This window comes from Humulus lupulus, chromosome 5 (assembly GCF_963169125.1).
Source record: "Humulus lupulus chromosome 5, drHumLupu1.1, whole genome shotgun sequence".
Classification (NCBI taxonomy): Eukaryota; Viridiplantae; Streptophyta; class Magnoliopsida; order Rosales; family Cannabaceae; genus Humulus; species Humulus lupulus.
The window spans coordinates 59,053,990-59,072,714 of record NC_084797.1 but is presented as its reverse complement, the minus strand read 5'-3'; positions in this window follow the sequence as shown (position 1 = coordinate 59,072,714).

The window sequence follows — 18,725 nt, the reverse complement described above, 5'->3', positions numbered from 1 at the left end:
TTGATGTATGCCTTGAGGGTCTCGAAGGGCTCTTGTTTAATGTTGGCCAAGGAATTGACCTTGAAGCTCACCTTCCGAGCTCATATGAATTGCCTTTAGAAGGCAGATGATAGTTAATGCCATTAGTGAATGGATTCTGGTCAATGCTTCTTGAACCATTCGTCTGATGGTCCTATTTGATTGATCGGGAACACATGACACTTAGCATCGTCGGAGACGCAATGTATCGACATCAAACTGTTGAACTTAGAATGTTGGTCGGTGGGATCCTAGCCGCCATCATAGGGTGGGATGGTCGACATCTTGAAGCCCTACGGCAAGGGGGGCTTCCACAATATGGGGAGCACATAGCTCCACTTCTTCATCTTTCGAGTCTGAGTCGGGGCCTTGCTGCCTAGCCATTCTTAGCATGATCTTCTTTAGAGTCTCTAACTCCGAACGAAGCAGATCTCAGTCTCGGTTGATGTTCTGCATCGGGTAATCTCTTCTTCGGGCATTGAGGTTCTTCTGTAGGTATGACAGACCTTTCCTGGTGAGTTCACACCCATTGGCCTTATTACATCTTCGTGCATTAAGGTTGTCCTTCAGATCAGCTTGACCTCGAGTCGTGTCATTATCCCTGGGACGAGCCACCTTGGTTTCTTTGTCGAACTCAATATTCTCATCATTTACAAGGATACTAATGCCACATTCTCGATTCTACGAGACGTTCTTTGGGCAGGCCCCCGGACCATTGTTCCTACGGGGTTGGCGAGGTCCCAAGGGGACACCACCTCCAGGCCACGCGCAATCCATATGGGTGCGTCAGGGCGGAATGCCCCAAACTCCATGGTCGCTGACAACCTGGCGGTGTCCACGGTCCCTCGACCATTACCCTTACCAGCCTGCTGGGGAACTTGGTGGCCCTCGAGGTCTCGATGAGCCCTCTTCTGCTTTGGAGCAGGATTATCGTCAACTTTTCCTTTGCCACGATTCTGTGGCAGCACTGGGGTTCCAACTCCAGCTGGATGCTTGGTGAGCACTCCAGCTAGCGAATCTTGCGCCTCTTCAGTCGGGTACTCGGGAGGCACACCGGCTATATTGACAGGTGGCACTCCAATAGGGTGCGCAAGTGGCATGCCAGTTGGGTGCTCAGTGTGGCGTGCTGCCCCGTTGGCACACCCACATGGGGCCATTTTGTAAGTGAGCATGCCTTGGTGCTTGATCATTAGTCAAGTCTTGCACCAAGCAAACTCATGGGGTAGGGTAGTGGCAATATTGTAATTATGCATATGTGTCTCAGACAAAAATCATATATGTTACTGGGAAGATCTTGTATCCCTAGAATGCTCCTTAGGGGGGGGGGGGGGGGGGTGACCTGGTGCTTAGGGAAGCACCATGGCCACTAGCATATAAGGGCTAAAGTTGTGTACTCCTTTGCCCTATCAAGGCTATATATTAATAAAACGATATTTATTCATACTTTCCCGTGTATGCTTCCTTATTGCCTATGTGTTACTTGATTGTTGTCTTCGTTGGGCCATCGCGTGCCACTTGCCTTATTGTATGCTTTTGTGTGGTGTGGACGTTCTATGGAATGGCTTGCTTTGTGCTTATTCATACTTCGTTATTGCCTGTTGCATGTCTGAGATGTGTTTGTAGCTAACCACTGAGTTTTTTTTACACGTAGGCGTGAGTTGTAGGCTGACTTGCTAGCTAGGAGTGTTCGCAAGTGTCGCACGTTCTGTCTACTTGGAGTTCCCAAATAACCGACACGTGACAGTTGGTATCAGAGCCAGGTTAGAGAAAGCTTGGTGGAACACACAAATGGTGAGAAATACTCAGAGGATCGAAGCGCTTGAGAAACGCGTGGGGGAATTAGATGGCTTGGAAGAGAGGGTCAGGGATCTATCCTCTGCTAGCCATAATTCTGGTTCGTTCGACACAAACAATCGCATAGCCGTGCTAGAGAAGGAAAACGATGTTCTACTAGCCTGGATAATTGTGTTAGAGCAAAGAAACACTCCGACAAGTACATTTGATACCCCTCGGTGAGAGGAGCATATTGTGGCGGTGGAGCGCCTGTTGAGGGAGCAACAAGACTCCATAAATGAAATCACGGAGGACTACAGGGAGTTAATTGGTGCGCGAAGAGAGGAGATGACTGAGCTATCTGTAAAGGTGAACCTAACCATGCGAGCGTTTGGGAATGTGCCTGCAACAGGTCTGATAGGTATGGAGTATGGTCGAGTGAAAGTGCCTAAGCCGAGGCCCTATAATGGGGCTAGAGACGCAAATGACTTGGAAAATTTTCTCTTTGACATGGAGCACTACTTTAGAGCTGTGCGGGCTGATTCCAAAGAAGGAAAGGTCGCCATGGCTACCATGTACTTGTCTAAGGATGCCAAGGTGTGGTGGAGGACAAAGTATGATGACATCGATAATGGTAGATGCACCATCACGTCATGGGGAGATTTGAAGGCACAGTTTCTACCAGAAAATGTCGCCTACATGGCTCGACGCCAGTTGAGAGAGCTTAAACAAGTCGGGACAGTCCGAGAATATGTGAAGAAGTTTTCAGGACTAATGCTCGATATTAAGGACATGTTCGAAGTTGACAGGCTCTTCTATTTCCTTGAAGGATTAAAACCGTGGGCCAAACAAGAACTTTAGAGGTAGTGTGTGATTGACCTAGCCAACGCTCAAGCTACTACCGAACGCTTGATAAATTACACATCGGAGAACAGCCTGCCGAAGAAGGCTACCCCTCCAACCAGCTCAAGTAGCGCTGGGAGTAAGAAGTCTGGGAAGTCGTGGCAGAGTAAGAGTGGGGGAGAGAAGAGGGCTGCGGAGTCCAGTTCTTTAAATGGGACAAATACTACTGCAGGGAAGAAACCACTAGCCTGTTGGCTTTGTAAAGGACCACATAAATCGGCAATTCTCCCTTACAGGGGCAAGTTGAATGCCCTCATTGGTCAAGAGGAACAACATGAAGGAGAAGAGGAGGATGAAGAGTACGCGCACATGGGCGTTGTTCGCCTATTGAATGCTCTCAAGAAGCATAGCGAAAAAGGGAAGAAGACCCTGGGGAAGGGACTAATGTTCGTGGACACCACCATCAACGACGAGCCGGCCAAGAGTGTGATGTTTGATACTGGTGCCACACACAACTTCATCTCGAAGCCAAACGACTAGCACTAAAGCTGGAGAAAGATGCGGGCCACATGAAGGTAGTTAACTTAAAGGCCTTGGCCACAATAGGAGTGGCTAAGGGCGTAAAAGTTAAGATCGACAAGGGGCAGACCAACTTAGTGGTGGTCCATATGGATGACTTTGATGTAGTTTTGGGAATGGACTTCCTAACCGAGAAATGTGCCATCCCAATTCCTGCTACTAGGAGTTTGCTCATAATGGGGGAGACACTGTCAATGGTGCCTACAAAGGTGATACCACCCCCTAGTGTGAAGCTCCTATAAGCTTTATAGTTTAAGAAGGAAGAAATGGGAGACCACTTATGTAGCGGTACCCGCCATGTTCAAAGAAACAGTGGAAGAGATTGTTCCACCTGAAATTAAAAGGGTCTTGAAGACATATGGGGACGTGAGGCCAAATAAACTCCCTAAAGTCTTGCCGCCAAGCAAAGGGATTGATCACCAGATAGAGCTGGTGCCGAGAGCAAAACCTCCAACAAAATCGCCTTACAGAATGGCACCCCCCAAGCTAGAAGAGTTGAGAAAGCAACTAAAGGAGTTATTGGAGGCAGGCTTCATCAGACCGTCAAAGGCACCATTCGGCGAACCTGTGCTATTCCAGAAGAAACACGAAGGGAGCTTGAGACTGTGCATTAATTGTAGGGCTCTCAACAAGTTGACAGTTTGCAACACCTACCACATCCCTCTGATCGTTGAGTTATTTGACCAGCTAAGTGGAGTCAAGTATTTCACGAAGTTGGACCTGAGATCTGGCTATTATTAGGTGAGGATCACAGATGGGGATGAACCAAAGACAATATGCATTACTCGATATGGATCATTTGAGTTTCGAGTTATGTCATTTGGTTTGAAGAATGCACCAGCCACTTTCTACACAATGATGAACCAAGTATTCCACGAGTATCTAGACAAGTTCGTGGTGGTGTACTTGGATGATATCGTGGTTTACAGCACCACGATTGAAGAGCATCGAGAACACTTGGTTCAAGTGTTTCAAAAGTTGAGAGAGAACCAGCTATATGTGAAGCGCAAGAAATGCTCATTTGCTCAGGAGAGCATCAAGTTCCTAGGCCACGTTGTGGAGCGTGGCCGAATTCGTATGGACCTGGAAAAGGTGAGGGCAATCCAAGAGTGGAAAGTCCCCACAAACTTGAAATAACTACGCTCTTTCCTGGGCCTAGCCAACCACTATAGACGATTTGTGGACGGTTACTCAAGAAGAGCAACACCCTTGACCAAGCTATTGAAAAAGGGTGTGACTTGGGCGTGGACTGATAAGTGTACTGAAGCATTTAGGAGTTTGAAGGAAGCCATGAAGAAGGATCTTGTTCTTGCCTTGCCAGATGTTAGCAAGCCCTTCAAAGTACAGACGGATGCGTTAGGTTATGCTTTGGGAGGGGTGCTAGTACAAGAGGATCGCTCGGTAGCATATGAGAGCCGCAAGCTGTCCGAAGCTGAGAGGCGATATACTGCCCAGAAGAAGGAACTCCTCGCGATTATCCATTGCTTGCGGGTGTGGAGACATTATTTGTTGCGGTTGAAGTTTGTGGTGAAGACAGACAATGTAGCGGTTAGTCAATTCCTTACCCAGCCGAAATTGACCCCTAAGCAGGCTCGATGGCAAGAGTTCATGGCGGAATTCGACTTCCAAGTCATGATGCTTAAACCAGGCAACCGATGCCTTGAGTTGCAAAGCAGAATTAGCGACTCTAAAGATCTTGGCTAGCTTGTCGACTAGCATGGTGAACACTCACATCAAGGAGTGCATCAAAGAAAATCTGGAGAAAGACTCAGTTGTCAGAACCATCTTGAAGCTCGTGAAATAAGGCAAGGCTCACTAGTTTTGGGTGGAGAATGATCTTCTATGGGGAAAAGGGGGCAACTTGTATGTTCCGAAAGCTGGAGATTTGCGGAAGACATAACTAAGTGAATGCCATGAAACTTTGTGGGCGGGTCATCTAGGGTGGCAGAGGATGCATGCCCTTTTGAAGCAGGGATACTACTAGCCACAAATGCGAGATGATGTAGTGGAGTACACCAAGACCTGTCTCGTCTGTCAGCAAGACAAGGTTGAGAGGAACAAGACACCTGGGTTGTTGGAGTCATTACGAGTCCCGAGCCAACCATGGGAGAGTGTGTCGCTTGAATTTATAGCCATCCTACCGAAGACAGGGGATTTAAGTGCAATCTTGGTGATCGTGGAAATATTCTCGAAGTATGCAACATTTATCCCGGTATCGAAGTACTATTCAGCAGAAGAGATAGCAGGATAATTTTTCAAGCACATTGTCAAATACTGGAGAGTGCCCCAGAACATTGCTAGTGACCGAGATGGGAGATTCACTGGGACCTTTTGGTCCGAACTATTCAGCCTCTTGGGGTCACAATTGAACATATCCTCGAGCTACCACCTGCAAACAAATGGGCAGACAGAAAGATTCAACGGGATGTTAGAGGAGTACTTGTGCCACTTTGTCAATGTCAATCAGAAGAACTGGCGGCAATTACTCGATGTAGCTCAATTTTGCTTCAACTCTCAAAAGAGTTCTTCATCAAATAAGAGCCCTTTTGAAGTTGTTAATGGACAACAACCATTGTTTCCCCCACACAGTGGACGAATACCGCAATCGGAACCCGCGAGCCTTTCACTTCACAAAAGAGTGGAAGAAAACTACAAAGATTTCCCGAGCTTATTTAGAAAAAGCATCAAAGAGAATGAAGAAGTGGGCAGATCAGAAGCGCAGACCACTTGAGTTTAAAGCAAGTGACTTAGTGTTAATCAAGCTGAGGCCGGAACAGTTGAGATTCCGAGGGGACAAAGACATCAGACTCGTTCGCAAGTACGAGGGTCCGATTCCAATCATCTCAAAAGTTGGCCTAACCTCATACAAAGTCAACCTACCAGTGTGGATGAAGATACACCCGGTCCTTCACATCAGTAATTTGAATCTGTATGATGAAGATCCTACAAATCTAGAGTGCAACCAGTCAACCAGAGGAGGAGTCATCATTCAGCCAAGGAGCAAGCGTCAACCTGAATAAATCCTGGCATAGAAAACGGTCACCACTGACCATAAAAATCACAAGGAATATATGGTAAGATGGAAGTGGATCGCAGACGACAAGATAAGCTGGGAGAGGGTGGAAGACTTGAAGAAGCTCACGCAAAAGATTGAAGATCTACAAGTTACTTCGTCGTGGACGTCAAAGAATTAAGTGGGGGAAAGTGTGGCGTGCTGCCCCTTTGGCACACCCACATGGGGCCATTTTGTAAGTGAGCATGCCTTGGTGCTTGATCACTAGTCAAGTCTTGCACCAACCAACCTCATAGGGTAGGGTAGTTGCAATATTGTAATTGTGCATATGTCTCCCAGAAAAAAATCATATATGTTACTCGAAAGACCTTGTATCCCTAGAATTCTCCTTAAGGGGAGGTGACCTGGTGACTTAGGGAAGCACCATGGCCACCAGCAGATAGAGGTAAAGTTGTGTACTCCCTTACCCTATCAAGGCTATATATTAATAAAACGATGTTTATCCATACTTTCCTGCGTATGCTTCCTTATTGCCTATGTGTTACTTGATTATTGTCTTCGTTGGGCCATCATGTGCACTTGCCTTGTTGTATGCTTTTTTGTGGTGTGGACGTTCTATGGAATGACTTGCTTTGTGCTTGCTCATACTTCATTATTGCCTGATGCATGTCCGAGATGTGTTTGTGGCTAACCACTGTGTTTGTTTGCACGCAGGCGTGAGTTGTAGGCTGACTTGCTAGCTTGGAGTGTCCGCAAGTGTCGAATGTTCTATCTACTAAGAGTTGCTAAATAGCGAGCTCGTGACACCTAGCTGGTACATTGCCATTAGGGTCCACTCGCAGCCCCTGGGCTGCAAGAGTGACCTTCATGGAAAGTACCATCTCCTGTAGGGCAGTGATGTTACCCCTCTTGAGCATCGATCTTTTGTTGCTGGGTGGCTACCAGCTCACGGAGCACTACCACCTTCAGTGTCTCCTCCGTATCCATGGGCTGAGGTTATTCTTCCTCATAATACCCCTGGTCGACACCATCATCTTGGCCGTCGTATTCAGCGTCTTCGTCATAGTCCTCCACCATCTCAGGCATGTCTTGAGGTGGCTGCCGACTGGGTTCCCCTCCTTCAACTCCGGTAGGAGGGAGTACGTCAGTTGTAACGTTTCTTCGAGTAGTTACCATGGTTGTAAGTGTTATGAATGTTTTCTTCAAGCTCTCAATGAAAGCACCAAAATGTTGACTGCCTTTTTCACTATCAACCTAAATATGAGAGATTAAAGAAATAAAAAACAAGAACACAACAATTTTTATGTGGTTCAAGCTATAAAGAGCCCTAGTCCATGATTCTCTGTATTAAGGGGATTGGAAACTTGCTAGGGAAATCTCCAATCTAGTTTCTCAAGCAGCGTTTATATTGCTCTGAGTACAAGACTCTCTTTCTATAAAAATTTTGAACCCTTTACAATGAGATCCCCAGCCCTATCATTTACAATTAATACACATTGGGCTAATTAATACTCATTCCTCCTGTTATTGAGGGTATTAATATCACTTTAATGCATTGGGCTGCATTAACTAGAGACCACGACCCAGGCAAAAAATACAGGGCCCACTGCAAAAAGTTACCTACTTTATGGGGAACATTCCCCTGGCACTTTCAAGGCATGCTGTACGTATTTCCTTGTCACGCGGCGTAGTGGGAGTGTGAATTGTCGAGTCGTACAATTGACAACACTGTGGACGGATCGCCAAAAAGGTTGTCAAGCAATCCTCTGATGCTGCAAACTTGCATTGGTTGACACCTGGCTAGCCTTCCAGGTCTCGAGGACAAGGTCCTTGGCCTGGAAGACAACTGTTTGTAAGGAAACCGAGGACTACTAACATGTTCTTGGGGCATGGCCTCAGAGAGACGTTCGTGTCGTACCTTTATCTGAGGGACGTGGCCTCTAACCGAGAAACCCACCCTCTGATGACTGGTCCTCGGGGCGTTGCCTCATTTGAAGAAGTACGCATCCTTGCCACATGCCCTACTCAGATTACCATGTGTCCTTTGGTGAAAACACGGACAACAGGTCTCATTATTAAGAAGAAAATGCCATAATCTAAAAAATGTTGCTTAATTTTATTAAACCCAAATATATAAGATATATTTTTCATAATATTAATTAGAGTATGCTTTTGAAAAAATAGAATGACTAAAAAGTTGAGGCTAATATGTTATATTACTTTATAATATAATGTTTTAGATAAAATAAATGTGACAAAGAGTGTCACATATTACAAATGAGAGTTACACCATTTGGATAGTGCAAATGTGTAACATATTTGAGAGTTACAATTTCAGTAACAAATTTGTAACTCTCAAATATTGCCAATTATTGTGTAGATTTGTTGTTACACAATTTTGATTTGAATTTCTAAAAAGCCATAAGTGAAATGGTTATTGGAGACTTAATTTTAACCCTAATAATGTGGTTGGGGTTGACAAAATCAATTGGGAGTTGTTTGAAACCATTTGGAAAAAATTCACAAAAATTGTGTGCTGAAAACGGCCTGTGGCCGCAGCCACACTGACAGAGGGCCACGGCCGCGGCCAGAAATGCCCTTGCTGCAGCCAAGAGAGCTGCCTGCCAATTTTTTAGTTTTTCCAATTTTCTTGAACGGCTTTAACAACTCAAATAACTCTTGTTGACCACGATTTTGGCCAACGACGAGTAGACGTCAAAAACTACAATGAACCTTCAAGAGAAAAATACGACACGGATAATTTTATAGTGGTTCAACCCCAATTTATTGGTAATAGCCTAATCCACTTAGAGTTGTGATATATATCCTACACTGAAGATCAGATGAACTTGAGCTAACTGAGTTTCTTAAGTGTAAGTAGAAAAATGCATAGTTTCTCTCTCTAAACTCTCTTAGAAAATGCCCCAAGAATACCCTAAGTAACAGTCCCAAAGTCTCCAAACTAGAGAGTTTTTCTCTGTCTCAAAAGATTAGATCCCTAAAATGATGCCATGAGCCATTTATTTATAGGCTCATGGATTGTACATCAGATATTCCCTTTGACCGGGTCCTTTCTATTACTCTCACAATATTTAATTAATAATAACATTTAAAATACAACAATAGACTTCTTCGGGATAAACTGAGAGATTCTCGCGTAGGTACGACTAGTTCCAGCCGAAGCCGTTACTGGAACTTCGCTTGCATAATGATGATCTGTCTAGTCGGCCAACTTCACTCCTTGAAGAAAGACCGGTTGGCCAAATACTTCACTGGTCGGCCATGCACTCCACCGGTCGGCCAAACACCTAACTGGTCGGCCATGCACTTCTCTGGTCTAACATGACACATCTCTGGTCTAACATGGCACATCTCTAGTCTAGCATGACACTTCTCTGGTCTAGCATGACACATCTCTGGTCTAGCAAAACACTTGACTGGTCAGTCAAAAAATCTTCACCGGTCGAACAAAAATTCTATCAGATCGGTCAGATCACTTTATCACAACTCTGAAGAGCCAACACATTTATTGACTATTAATGTGCCATTTACTGACCATGCATTGCCACTTGTCACTTCTGATTGCCACGTCATCGAACTGAAATTTTGGGGATAACATTTGCCCCCCAAGATTATTATATGATTTACTTGTATGATAAACTTTTCCTCTAGCAAAATGTTTTCATGGTCGTCCGAAAACTTCCATCCGGTCAGTAACCTTCACTTTTGTAGTAAACCCACGACTTAAATTTTCTATCCATAAAAACGGTAGTTATCAGTTTCCTATTTCCATTGCTTTTTCGGGCTCACAGGTATAGGATAATCATTGATGTTATCTTTAAGTTTGTTGAACCCTTGAAATTCAACTTTTTGATCATGTTTGCATAGTTCAAAATCAAGAAAATAGGTTCCCCATTTAGCCCATCAAACCCATAACCTTGGCCACTCCTAGCCGATCGGACTATTCGGATGAATGCCCTTGCTCCTCAGATGCCCAGCTATTCGGACACCCAGCCCTTCGAGTGCACATCTCCTCGGATGGCCAACTCTTTGGACGCGCATCCCTTCGGATGCACACATGCCAGCCTCAGCCACTCGGACGCAGCCCCAGCTGGTCGGACACAGCCCACACCCGATCGGACGCAGCCCCAGCTGGTCAGCCACAGCCCACACACGATTGGATGCAGCCCTAGCTGGTCGGACACAGCCCACACCTGATCGGACGTAGCCCCAGCTGCTCGGACACAACCCCAGCTGCTCGGACACAACCCACACCCGCTCGAACACCAGCCTTCAGACGAGCGCGCGGGCCTGCTCAGACACGCTCGGCATCCGCTCAGCCATCACCCAACCGACCGAGCATATGGCATAGCCATTTATGCACATGCCTAAAACTTATCCCTCCAAACACCATCAAAACACCTTGTTCGAATCTCTCAAAAGTATTTTGAAAGATTGATTTCTCTTAATCAATCTTGGGGAAAATTGACTTCTCTTCTCAAAAACATGTTTCCACTATGTGGTATTTACTTTGCATTCATTTGTTCATGTTTGTTTGATTCACTCCAGGGACCCATCGCTGTTAGTCATGCTTAACAACAGAGTTTCCTACTCGACCAGTGATATATGCTCAGCTGACCAGGGAAGTTGTATCTGCTCTCCTGACCAGGAAAACTTTGCACCTGATCAGCTAAACTTTGTACCTGGCCAGTGGTTTACTCTTTTTTTCTTGTGAAGACAATTGTTGCTTAGCAGCTTTGATATTTTTCTCATATAGCCGAGTTGTTGGCATTTATACTTTACTTTTCTTTGTTAACTTAAAACATTCTAAGTCTTTTTAGACTTAAAAAGTTATAAGTTTTTTGTGAATAATAAAGTCACTCTGATGTATGCCTTATATTTTCGCATGAGTACTTAGTTTTCTAACTTTGAAATTCTAGACATTTCATAAGTCCATACTAAGTATACTTTCTCACACTCTTATTGCTCTAACATTTTATTAGCATGATATTTATTGTCACACGAATATCTGCTTCTAACTTGAAATTTTAAAAAATTCCAAGCTACTTAAGCTTTGTCAAACAAGTTAGCTTAATGGCCTTTTTGGACTTCGAAAATTTACAAGTCAGCCTAAAAACAGATATCTTAATTTGTGCTCTTATTGCCTGTGTTAAATTATATACCAGTATATCCCATGTGCCCCCCAAGTGATCGAGGGTTGAAAGATCCTTAGTCACTTGCTACTTGACCGAATTTGTTCGAGTAGTTAATTACTCGTGAAACACATAGAATATATGGAAAATATTCGAGCAGTTGAACACTGCTTGAATGTATCGACCAGCTGAACACTGCTTGAATGTATCGACCAGTTGAACACTGTCCGATTTTACCGACCAGTTGAACACTGTTCGGATAATTAACACACATGCACATTTGTAGCAAGAATCGACCATGCTGAGCGTAATCTCTTTTATTACTCGTAAATTAAAAAAGGACAATACGTGTCTAATAACGAGTCTTAAACAACAGAAATTGTTCAAAAATAGTTGACTAGTCAGCAAATAACCAGTTCATAAACCAAATTTAAATAACAAGTTAAACAACTTGAAATTAAACTACCACTCTGAAAGCGATACTTAGTGATAATATATCCTCCGATGCTCGCTGCTCCAGTGGTTTCTGATCCTAGCACTCCCGCTCATGTTGAAATGTCTCGGCATACCTCTCCCTTGCTTTGTTGCTATCCTCATCCAAGTGTGGACCTTCACAAATAGTTTCTAAGGTAAAGTCCACAGGCCCGGGCTGCAATGGTGGAGATCTTTGTCGTTTAAACCCAGGATTACTACTGCCTCCTTCTCCTTGGGGTGTCTCTGTTTGGTACTTTCTCAACTTGCCCGATCGGAGAAGAAACTCTATCTCGTCCTTGAGGTGATTGCATTCATTTGTGTCGTGACCATAATCCCCATGGAAACGACAAAACTTATTCATGTCTCTCTTCCTCATCTCTTTCCTGATGGGTGGAGGTTTCTTGTAGGGAACCTATTCATGACTAGTAAGATATACTTCTGCTCGGCTGGCCGAGAGAGTGGTGTAATTAGTGAAGTGAGGCTCATACTTGGTTGGATTTTCGTTTGAACTCAACTTTGTTCTCTTTTCTTCATGGTGGTCAGACCCGTTATTCCCACATTTCTTTCCACCATTCTGACTATTTCCACCATTCTTAGGAGGGTCAGTCAACCCGCCCGGATTGTTTATGCCATTTTCCTCTTTCTCGATTGCATCATCCAATTTCATATACTTGTCTGCTCGGTCAAGAAATTGTTGAAGTGTCGAAATTGGATTTCTATGTATACTATCCCACAAAGGGCTTCGATAAGTTATCCCAGCAGATATGGAAACCATCTTCCCCTCGTCTCCTACAACAGTTGCTCTATTGGCTTCTCTCATGAATCTCTGTATATAATTCTTTAAAGACTCATCTTTTCCTTGTTTGATATCTGCCAAGTGGTTAGCATAAACTGGTGGAGTTCGGGCAGTGTTGAATTGTCTACAAAACTCCTTCCTGAATGCTTCCCAAGAGGTAATGGAGTTCGGTTTAAACTTCCAATACCATTCCTGGGCGGTATCTGAAAAAGTAGTCGGGAAAACTCTACAACGATAATCATCACATACTCCAAGCAATTCCATCTGGTCCTCAAATTTCCCAACATGTCTGATGGGATCTGCCTTTTTTGTATATACTGGCAAAACTAATACTTTATATTTTGCCAGCGGCTGGGCTGCTCTAATCCAGGCACAAAATGGGCTGTCACTCCAGTGGTTTATCACATCCATCCCGGAAGGTTGTTTTGACAAACCTTGCACTACAGCCATTAGCACGTCAAGCTGGGCTTGGATGGCTGGTGCAACTGACAAAGTTCCAAGATCTTGACCGCCTGGTCGGGCATTATCATCTGGTGCACTGTCGTCAAGTATTTCTACTTGTCTGGCAGGGCGGTTCAGATTTTGCCCTTCGATTGAGACGATCCTCCTCTTGTTGGTGATAACGTCCCTCAGATCCTTCCGGGAAGCATGCTCTCCTGCCCGATCGAACATCGTACTCTTTGATTTTTTAGAGGGCTTACTACACAGGACTTGCTCTCTCCTACTACGTTGCTAGCCGGGGTGCAGTGAAGGCTTTTCGGTACGTCCCGAGCAGTCTTTTCCTCCTTATGGGTTGTTGTCTTCTTTATCCTTTAACTGGTCGGTGTGGTGACTATCAGCCTCATCACAACCATGCCCATCTTTGAATTGTGAAGTCCTCTTATCTCGAGGAGTCCTGGTCTGATCCTGCCTGGGTGGAGTCCTTTTACTGCCTGATTGATGACTTCCTGATCTCGAAGTTTCTGATCGTTAGCTCCTGGAGGGAGTTCTAGAGTTTTCCCTCTGTGTTGATGCAGTTCTAGAGCAGACCCCATCATCTTCCCGACCAGGGGAGTACTCCTGCTTCTGTCCGATCCACGAGAATTGGCTCTGTCAGTGGTCCTCCGATCAGCATTATTATTTCTTGCTCCCTGGGAGGCTGCTCGTGCCGCGGCTTGAGAAATTGGCTTACCAATTGGGTAACCACTTCTAGAGCAAGTGCTGCTTCATGATGTCTCCGGTCGGCCTCCTCCTGTCGCTGTCTGAGCTCTTCACTTCTGGCCTCCATATCGCGCCTTTGCTGCTCTAACGCAGCTCTCTGCCTGGCCATTTCTTCAGCGAAAGACTCCTGCCGAGCATTGAATTGCATCATCTTCTCTTGGAAAGCGCCTATTGCTTCATGGAGTTGTTCAACTTCTGGAGTGGTCTCCTCAAGAAAGACCCTAGGCTTAGACTTTGGGTTCTGTGGTCCAGGACCTTCTGATCTAGCAGGCTCTTTTGACGTGCCTGACTTTTTGGATGCCACATTGGTATTCTTGGGCGCCATCTTGATATGTTGGTTGTGTGTTTCTTCTCTTCAGGCTCTCAATGAAAGCACCAAAATGTTGACCACGATTTTGGCCAACGGCGAGTAGACGTAAAAAACTACAATGAACCTTCAAGAGAAAAATACGACACAGATAATTTTATAGTGGTTCAGCCCCAATTTATTGGTAATAGCCTAATCCACTTGGAGTTGTGATATATATCCTACACTTAAGATCAGATGAACTTGAACCAACTGAGTTTCTTAAGTGTAAGTAGAAAAATACATAGTTTCTCTCTCTAAACTCTCTTAGAAAATGCCCCAAGAATACCCCAAGTACTAGTCCCAAAGTCTCCAAACTAGAGAGTTTTTCTCTGTCTCAAAAGATTAGATCCCTAAAATGATGCCATGAGCCATATATTTATAGGCTCATGGATCGTACATCAGATATTCCCTTTGACCGGGTCCTTTCTGTTACTGTCACAATATTTAATTAATAATAACATTTAAAATACAACAATATGCGACTTCTTTGGGATAAACTGAGAGATTCCCGCATAGGTACGACTAATTCCAGTGAAGTCGTTACTGGAACTTTGCTTGCATAATGATGATCTGTCTAGTCGGCCAACTTCACTCCTTGAAGAAAGACCGATTGGCCAAATACTTCACTGGTCGGCCATGCACTCCACCGGTCGGCCAAACACCTAACTGGTCGGCCATGCACTTCTCTGGTCTAACATGACACATCTCTGGTCTAACATGGCACATCTCTGGTCTAGCATGACATTTCTCTGGTCTAGCATGACACATCTCTGATCTAACATGACACATCTTTGATCTAGCATGACACTTCTCTGGTCTAGCATGACACTTCTCTGGTCTAGCAAAACACTTGACTGGTCAGTCAAAAATCTTCACCGGTCGGACAGAAATTCTATCAGATCGATCAGATCACTTTATCATAACTCTGAAGAGCCAACACATTTATTGACTATTAATGTGCCATTTATTGACCATGCATTGCCACTTGTCACTTCTGATTGCCACGTCATCGAACTGAAATTTTGGGGATAACAACTCCCAAAACTTATTTTTAATTCCATAAACATCCAATTAATCATTGGTAACAACCATGGGGTTGGTGGAATTTGAAATTCAAAGGGTGTCTCAAAACTCTATAAATAGGAGCATATTACTCACTTGTAAGACACAACATTTTCTATCCACTAGAGCACTTGGCTAGAAAATACCTAGAGCCTTGATTATTCCAGAGAGCTATTTCCAAATTGTGAGAGTTCCCTTAGTGCTTGAGTTAGGGGAAATAAGCTTTTGGACAAAGGTTGCAAACCTTGTTCAAGTTGGTGATCCCCAATGCTCTTCACTTTGGTGGTGTGAGTGAGAGTGTTCTTTCTTTTTGTTCTTGTTGTTTCTTTTCTACAATTGTTTTTCATCTTATTCTTCATTTCCCATTTACTTGTATTTCTTGTTTAGAGGTGTAATCTTTTTATTTATTTTGTTTCAAACACTATTACTTTATTTGAATCTTTTGTTTAGAGTTATTTTTCTCTATTATCTTCTTCTACTTCTTCTCTTATTTTATTTGTAAGTCGTAGAGTTGTAATCTTATTTAATCAATCTATTTGTCTTTTGAATTATTTGCATAGAGTTGTAAGGGTTTTTTTTATCATTTCCATTGAGGCAATTTACATATTTCTAACATTCAAAAGCTTACCCCTTTGTTTGTTTCAATGGAAGGTGAGACTATCAAAATCATGAACCAAGATCTAGTGAGGTTGGATAGGTTTGATGGATCCAATTTCACTAGGTGGCAAGACAAGGCGAGGTTTCTCTTGACCACTCTCAAGATCACCTACATCCTAGAGCCCACACTTGAACCTCTCCCAACGCCATCCGACAAGGACACTCTCGAGGTGGTGGAGAAAAGAAGGAAGAGGGAAGAGAACAATCTCCTTTGTAGGGGTCATATCATCAACGCCCTATCTGATAAGCTATATGACCTCTACACCGAGACCAAGTCAGCAAAGGAGATTTGGGATGCACTTGAGACAAAGTTCAAGGCGGAAGAGGAAGGTACCAAAAAGTATTTGATTTCTCAATATATTGATTTCAAATTTTTTGGTGATAAACCTATTCTTCCACAAATACATGAGTTACAAATAATTTTTAATAAATTGAAAGTGCTAAAGATTGAGCTTCCCGAGGCCTTTCAAGTTGGTGCTATAGTGGCACAATTAGCACCAACTTGGAGGAGCTATAGGAAAAGAATCCTTCATAAAAATGAGGATTATTCTTTGGAGGAAATCGAAAAGCATATTTGAATCGAGGAGGAATCGATATGTAGAGACAAACTTGTGGAGGGGTCTAATGGAGAGACTTCCAAAGAAAATGCGGTGTCACAACCAAAACATCCCAAAAATAAAGGGAAAGATAAGAAGGGTAATGAGACATCTCTGGGTCCAAAAACCAACCCAAACAAGTTTAAGGGCGAGAAAGGACCTTGCTTTGTGTGTGGGAAAATGGGTCACTATGCTAGAGAGTGTAGGCATAGAAAAGACCAACAAGGACCTAAGGTGAATGCAACTCAAGAGGAGAATATAGTTGCTACCCTTAGTGAGGTGAATGCGGTCCAAGACAAGGTGAAAGGATGGTGGTATGACACATGTGTCGCCGTACATGTCACCTATGACAAATCATTATTCAAGACCTTTGAAGAGTCAAAGGGAAACCATGAAATTCAAATGGGCAATGAGGGCAAATCCAATGTACTTAACAAAGGTACCATTGAAGTCTTTTTCACCTCCGGCAAGAAAGTCACATTAGTGAATGTGCTTTATGTTCCCGAAATGAGTAGAAACTTGGTAAGTGGTGATTTGCTTGGCAAGCCTAGTATTAAAGCCGTTTTTGAGTCCGTTAACTTATTCTTACCAAATCCAATGTATTTTTTTGGAAATGGGTGCTCTTGTGAGGGTATGGTTAAGTTGTGCACTAATGATGTAACTTTCAATATTATCAATAATGATGCTAATTCTGCCTATATTGTTGAGTATGATTCTTTATTTTTGTAGCATCTTAGACTATCTCATATAGGTTTTGACAACTATAAAAAGAGTAGTAAAATGTGGTATGATTGAATGCAATATTAAAAACCATGGAAAATGTGAAACATGTGTTAAGGCAAAAATGATTAAGAAACTATTTCCTAGTGTAGAAAGATCATCTAATTTACTAGATTTAATCCATAGTGATCTTTGTGAATTAAATAGTGCTTTAACTAAAGGTGGTTAAATGTATTTTCTTACTTTTATAAATGATTTTAGTAGATATACCTATGTGTTTCTTTTAAAGCATAAAGATGTGACTTTTGATGCTTTTAAAGTATATAAATTAAAAGTTTAAAATCAACTCAATAAAAAGATTAAGGTGCTAAAAAGTAATAGAGGAGGAGAGTGCTTCTCTAATGAATTCAATGAATTTTGTGAAGAAAATGACATAATTCATGAGTGCACTGCACCTTATACATCACAACACAATGATGTTGCCGAAAGGAAAAATAGGACTTATCTAGAGATGATAAATTTTATGTTGGTGTTTTATAAGTTGAACTTCAACTTATGGGGTGAAGCGTTGTTAATCACTTGTCACATTCTTAATCGAATACCGATGAAGAAAAATGAGATATCTCCATATGAGTTATGGAAAGGAAGAAAACCCAATATAGGGTACTTGCATATTGCAAGAAAAACGAACCTAATAGAACAAAGTTAGGTTCAAGAGCCATAAAGTGTGCTTTTGTTGGTTATGCCAATAATAGTAAAGCTTATAGGCTATTGGACTTAGAGTCTAATGAAGTGATTGAATTTAGAGAAGTTGAATTCTTTGAGAACATGTTATGTGACAACAATTCTCAAGCTTCAACATCTCTAAAGGAGAATTTGTTATATGAGAACAATTCTCAAGCATCTACATCCAAAAATGATTCTCAAGAGGAGAATTCTCAAAGGAATGTAGAGCAACCCATTGAACTTAGAAAAATTTAAAGGGTTAGAGAGGAGAAAAGTCTAGGATTGGATGAGATAGATTCTCAACGAATTTCTTTCTACATGGTAGAAGGAAATAGAGAGGAAGTCATTAGGAAAATTCCTATTGTACTTCTCGTTGAGGATGATCCTAAGACTTATAGAGAAGCCATGCAATCTAAAGATATTGCATTTTGGAAAGAAGCCATCAATGATGAGATGGATTCCATTCTTTCCAACAACACTTGGGAATTGGTAGACCTCCCACTGGGGTCTAAGCCAATTGGGTGTAAGTGGATATTTAGGTGGAAATACCTCATTGATGGCACTATCCAAACCTTTAAAGCTAGATTAATAGCTAAGGGATTTAGGCAAAAAGAGGGTGTTGATTATTTTGATACTTATGCGCCTGTTGCAAGAACAACTTCTATGATAATTTTGTTCGCTTTAGCTTCTATACACAACTTGTATGTTCATCAACTGGATGTCAAGACAACATTCCTTAATGGTGACCTCAATCAAGAGGTCTATA